The sequence below is a fragment of the Vulpes lagopus genome, chromosome 11 (genome assembly GCF_018345385.1).
Source record: "Vulpes lagopus strain Blue_001 chromosome 11, ASM1834538v1, whole genome shotgun sequence".
In the NCBI taxonomy this organism is placed as follows: domain Eukaryota; kingdom Metazoa; phylum Chordata; class Mammalia; order Carnivora; family Canidae; genus Vulpes; species Vulpes lagopus.
In genome coordinates, this window is record NC_054834.1 from 69523361 (window position 1) to 69529586 (window position 6226).

A 6226-nucleotide genomic window follows, 5' to 3' on the forward strand; every position below is an offset into this window, starting at 1 on the left:
GGTAACCATCAAAGACAGTGAAATTATTACCAGAAATTTAAGCCCCATAGACCCCAGACCCAGACAGCTTTATGGACGAGTTCTAATAGACCTTCCACCCCTCTTCGAATGTTGGGAATAAAATAGAAGGGAAGGGATGCCCGGGTGGCTCAGCGGTTTGGCGCCACCTTCAGCCCAGGGCGTGATCCTGGAGACCCAGGATCGAGTCCCACGTTGGGCTCCCTGCATGGAGCCTGCTTCTCCCTCTGCCTGTGTCTGTGCCTCTGTCTCTCTCTCATGAATAAATAAATAAAATCTTTAAACAAATGGAAGGGAAGCTGAGCAGGATCTCTCATGAAGCTATTATAACTTTCATTTCAAAAATCAGGCAAGCACTGTAAAACAATAGAAAATTTGTAGATCCACACAATTTCTAAATCCAATATTAGAACAATCAGGTAGATTATTGAAAATAGCCAGTCATAGTCAAGGAGGGTTTATTCTAGGAAGACTAGGGTGGCTCACCATCAGAAAATATATCCTCATAACTCTTTGCTACGGGGCTCAGAGGAGAAAAGAATTTACGCGATCATCTCAGCAGGTGTAACAAAAGGGCCAATGAACAACTTATGACTTTTCTGCTGAAAATGGAGAGACAGAAGGATCTTCTTTAACAATTTGATAAAACCTGCCTGTCCAAACCCCACACCAAATGCGACACTTAGTGAAGGAAGTTCAGATAGGTTCCTTCTAAATTTATATGTAAGATGAAGATATGGCCCATCAAGACTATGGGAAAAAGACAAACCGGTGATTGGCAGATGATGTGGCCGTCTCTAACAGCAACCAGAATGGACAGAGAGAAAATTAGAATAAGAGGGCTGAGCTAGGCTACAGAACTCCTGCCCAGCACTCACAGGGCAAGAGTATTCTTCCTCAGGAGGTAGGAAGTGAGGGGATGGGCACAGGAATGACAAAAGTGCCAGCCACCCGGGAGTGCTCCTGATCCAGACCTGCCCTTCTCCGTGTAAACCCTTCCATGACAACGACATAGCAATGGAAAGGAGAATCTCGTTCTCTCCGAAGTGATCTGGGAAGCCTCTACAATTCCAACAATCTCAGGATGTTACAGGAAAATCATTGCTATTTCTTGAATTATGTGGAAGAAGCAGGTCTCACGGATCGCGAGGAAGGGAGAGTCCGCTCACTGCCTCCGCGAAATGGCAAGGCAGGGCAGAGGTGGGCAGGCCAAGGGACAGGGCATGGCCGGCACCTGGCCCCCGATAGAGAGCATCCCGACTGGGTGATGATAGTTGTAGGTCACACACGCGGCCTCTCCTGTGTGTCAGGAGACGCTCTCAGGGCTTGCTATATGGTGCCGCCGCCGTTAACCCCGCCAGCAGACCTCTGACATGGGGCCTGGCACTGATTTCCTTTCCAGGGGACTAGACCCAGGTGCCCCCTCAGCCCGCACACTTAGGACATGGCCAGGTCGCCACGTAGGACGACGCTTACAGTGGCCATGTCATGGGTAGGCCAGTTGGGAGCCCTGATGGTGTCCAAAACCGAGAGAATAAGCAGAATGAGGCATGTGCTGATGCTGGCAAACCGCATATCAGAGAAAACACGTGTTGGATTTATGGTAAAGAAATGTGGCTTAATTTAAAAAATGCAATACTCAGCAAGAGAAGGCACTGACGTAGATCTGTCGCCAGCATCCACGTCAGTTGAAAAATAAGAATGTAAAAACTACACCATATATTTTTTTCAGGATGTGCCCACATGCATCGATATATTTGAGGTGCATGAGAGGGGTCTTTTTTTTTAGGGGATGGAGGGGATGTGGGAAAACCAAGAGGGGCTTTAGCCCCACCTCGTCAGAGGGGCAGGATGGTAGCAAACAACCGGAAAGTTAAACGAGAAACAGTTTTCAAAGGAACTTGTGATCCCAGATGACTCTAATCCCCTTGCTCACTTGGAAGATAGAAGAAGAATCAGAGCAGGGGAGGAAGATCCTGTAGTTCATAATTCTACACTCGAGGATTACAGTTAAGTTCTCTGTGGCGGCCGTGACTTGTATAATTGCTCCACGTTAATCCTCATCTTGTGGGACTCGGCGCTCACCCCCAGTGCTTATCCGTGCCGCCCTTCATTCCCTGGAGCCGATCCCAGGGGGATGGTTTCCAGTACCGTTTGATCAAGGCGCCCGGGGGTGCCATGGGCTCAGACATGTTTGGGACTGCCTGCCTGTTCTCTTTTGCTTACATGATGTTTTGTAGAGATACACACACCATCCTAGGGTCATGCTTCCTTTTTATCAGGCGTTTGGAGATATTGCTCCAATATGTTTGGGCTTGGGATGTTATGGCAGGACATCTGGAAGCAGCCAGACGTCGGCACCCGCCCCACCACATGCCACAGAGGGCTGGGAATTCGCTGTTGGGACAACATTTTGGGTGGAGGGTTAATCTTTGGAATTCTGTAACTTAATAATCATATGTCTTACTCTGGAGCATTCTGTGTCCATTTTTTTTTCCCCCAGAACATGTCACTCCTTTTTTCCCCCCCAAAGATTTATTTATTTACCTTAGAGAGAGAGAGTGGGGAGGGGGATGCAGAGAGAATCCCAAGCACACTCCCTGCTGAGCATGGAGCCCCCGAGGGGCTCGATCTCACGACCCTGAGATCATGACCCGAGACGAAATCGAGAGTCTGACGCTCAATCGACCGAGTCACTCAGGCGCCCCAACACGTCACTCTTTCAGATTAAACTTTCAGATCTTCCTCGGGCCATGGAGGGTTTCCTGTATTTTTAGCCTAGTTCAGCTCCACTGACCGAGGTCTTCACCACTTTTCAGGGGGCTAGGTCACCCAGCCCCCCCGTGTCCGTCAGCCCCTCTCCCTGTGTTTCCACCCACACTGGGAACTTCCCACACCTTCCTTTTGTGCTTGCTCTTCCGTTTCTGGCCACCCCTGGGCTGCTGCGGGCTCTCTGCTTCATTTATCCCTTCTGCGATGCTCTCTGGTGCTCAGCCACAGGCCTCTGCTCTGCCTTATTTTTTTTTAAATTTTATTTATTTAAAATTTTTAATTAAAATTCCATGTACTTAAAATATAGTGTATTAATAGTTTCAGAGGTAGAATTCAGACATTCATTAGATGCACAGGACACCTAATGCTCATCCCATCACGTGCCTCCTTCATACCAGTCACCCAGTTACCTTGTTCCCCTACCCAGCTCCCCTCCATTCCCTGTTTGTTTCCTGTGGTTAAGAGTCTTTTTATGGTTTGTCTCCCTCTCTGATTTGTCTTATTTTATGTTTCCCTCCCTTCCCCTATGCTCCTCTGTTTTGTTTCTTAAATTCCACATGAGTGAAATCATGCAGTCTTTGTCTTTCTCTGATTGACTTATTTTGCTCAGCATAATACCCTCCAGTTCCATCCACGTCAACATGTCTCCCAAGGCAAGAGAAACAAAAGCAAAAATGAACTATTGGGACGTCATCAAGATAAAAAGCTTTTGCACAGCAAAGGAAACAGACAACAAAACTAAAAGGCAGCCTACAGAATGGGAGAAGGTATCTGCAAACGTCTTATCAGATAAAAGGCTCTATAAAGAACTTATCAATCTTAACACCCAAAACACAAAAAATACAGTTCAGAAATGAGAAGACATGAACACACATTTCTCCAAAGAAGACCTACACATGGCCAACAGACACGTGAAAAAATGCTCCACATCACTCGGCATCAGGGAAATACAAATCAAAACCACAGTGAGATCCCACTTCACAGCAGTCAGAATGGCTAAAATGAACAAGTCAGGAAACAACAGATGCTGGCGATGCGGAGAAAGGGGAACCCCCTGACTCTGCTGGTGGGAATGCAAGCTGGTGCAGCCACTGCGCAAAACTGTATGGAGGGTCCTCAAAAAGTTAAAAATAGAGCCACCCTACGACCCAGCAATTGGTATTCACTCCAAATGATCCACTCTTACTTTTAAAATGTATTCTATAGTTTTACATGTCCCTTGTGAGCCCTATTAAAATTATTACGCATATTTTAATTTGCTACACAGCTCAACCATTTGTAGGAAATGCACTGCGGTTTCCTAGATTGTGTTGAGACTGATTCATCTTTTGTTTACTCCCCCCCTCTTCTCTCTGTGGCCGTTGGCAACATTACCAGGACATCCCTCTACCGTCCTCAAGTTGGGGCAGTCCTGTCTACCTGGACCCTCCGCTTCCGTGGAAACAAAAGGGAAAGTTTCTTGTTTTCTGTGGCCTGGGTTGGAGGAGGATGGGGCCCATATTCTGTGCCCCCCCCAGCCGCCAGGCAGCAGGGGCGCTGGGGAGAGAGCTCTCGGTTAGAACCCCTGGGCTCTGCTGTCACTCTGGGGTCCTGGGATGTCCCCACCTGGCGCTCACTGCACCTGGTGGGCAGTGTAAGCTTTATCGGTGGAAAGCCCCAGCTTCAGACCCAGCCCCCACTGGAAGGCTGTGCTGAGAGGGTGTCCTGGCCTCACAGATAGAGCTGCTGTTTATTTAAACATTTCCTAGGGGCGCCTGGGTGGCTCAGTCGGCTAAGCCTCTGACTCTTGGTTTTGGCTCAGGTCATGATCTCAGGATCCTGAGATAGAGCTCCCTCCCCCTCTCCCTCTCCTTCTGTCCCCCGCCCCGCCCCACTCTCACACTCTGTCTCTCTCTATAAAATAAATAAATAAATCTTAAATAAATAAATACATCCTAACCTGAACTCCCACATAAACACCTGTGGAAAACAAAGTACATTGTTTGAGGGCTAGAAATTCCTTTCCTTGAGATATAAATAACTTCTTAAAGCAATAGCAAATTCAAACAAAATGTAATTTACAGTAAAATGATTTAAAAAATCACCCTCACTAAAAAGAAATGAAAGTAATCAATGAAATTGTGAGTACTCTGATGTCCTGAAGAAGCCAAAAGGCAAAATTAGCCAGGGCTCACTGGTATTTATTTTTATTTTTATTTTTTTTAGTTTTTAAATTAAAAAGAAATTTTTTTTAAGATTTTATTTATTTATTAATGAGAGACCGAGAGACAGAGGGAGAATCAGGCTCCATGCAGGAGCCCGACATAGGACTGGATCCAGGGTCTCCAGGATCACACCCTGGGCCGAAGGCGGCACCAAACCGCTGAGCCACCCGGGCTGCACGGCTCATCGGTATGTTAAGATGGGATAAGGCTATAAAGTCTTCTCTTCAATTGAGCCTCTTTTGTGACATCGATAAAAGTTCGGCAAAAATAACTGAAAACCATAGTTACACATAGATTATAATTTAAAAGGAAATAGAGCTATCTGGGGAACGGGTAAGATAGGGAGAAGTTAATCAAAAGGTTACCATTATGTGATGGGATTACTGGTTATTTTAACATCTTTCCTTATATTTTGAGTTTCTCTTTTTGCACCACCATCTTGTATTTTAAGAGTTGGAAGTGATGTAAAACAATAAGTGCTATTAATTGTATTTGAGAGACTGGCCGATTCAGTGGAAGGTGTTTTTGTTCGGGGAAGGTGATCTTCTAAGAAGCCATCCTCTAAGGGTCACCTGGGGAAAGCAGAGAAGGCAGGTGATCAGGATAATTGCAGAGTCCAGATGCGATGGGGAGGTGGCCAATGAGAACCTGAAGTCCAGCAAACAAATAAGCACATCCCAGGAAGTAGTGTAAACAGCCACAGTGAAGTCAGCAGGTGCTCAGAGACACCCCAGGCAGGTATATAAGGGCCCCCGGTCCAGGAGGCTCCACACCTGAACACCTCCCCTCTGCACCTGCTCCTCTGACCTGCTCCACCCTCCACCCACCAGAACCATGACCTGCTGTGGCTGCTCTGGGGGCTGTGGCTCCAGCTGCTGTGTGCCTGTCTGCTGCTGCAAGCCCGTGTGCTGCTGTGTGCCGGCCTGTCCCTGCTCTAGCTGTGGGGGCTCCAAGGGAGGTTGTGGGTCCTGCGGGGGCTCCAAGGGGGGTTGTGGGTCCTGCGGGGGCTCCAAGGGGGGCTGTGGGTCCTGTGGGGGCTCCAAGGGGGGCTGTGGGTCCTGTGGGGGATCTAAGGGAGGCTGTGGGTCCTGTGGGGGCTCTAAGGGAGGCTGTGGGTCCTGTGGGGGCTCCCAGTCCTGCTGCTGCAAGCCCATGTGCTGCTGTGTGCCGGCCTGTCCCTGCTCCAGCTGTGGGTCCTGCGGGGGCTCCAAGGGGGGCTGTGGTTCATCCTG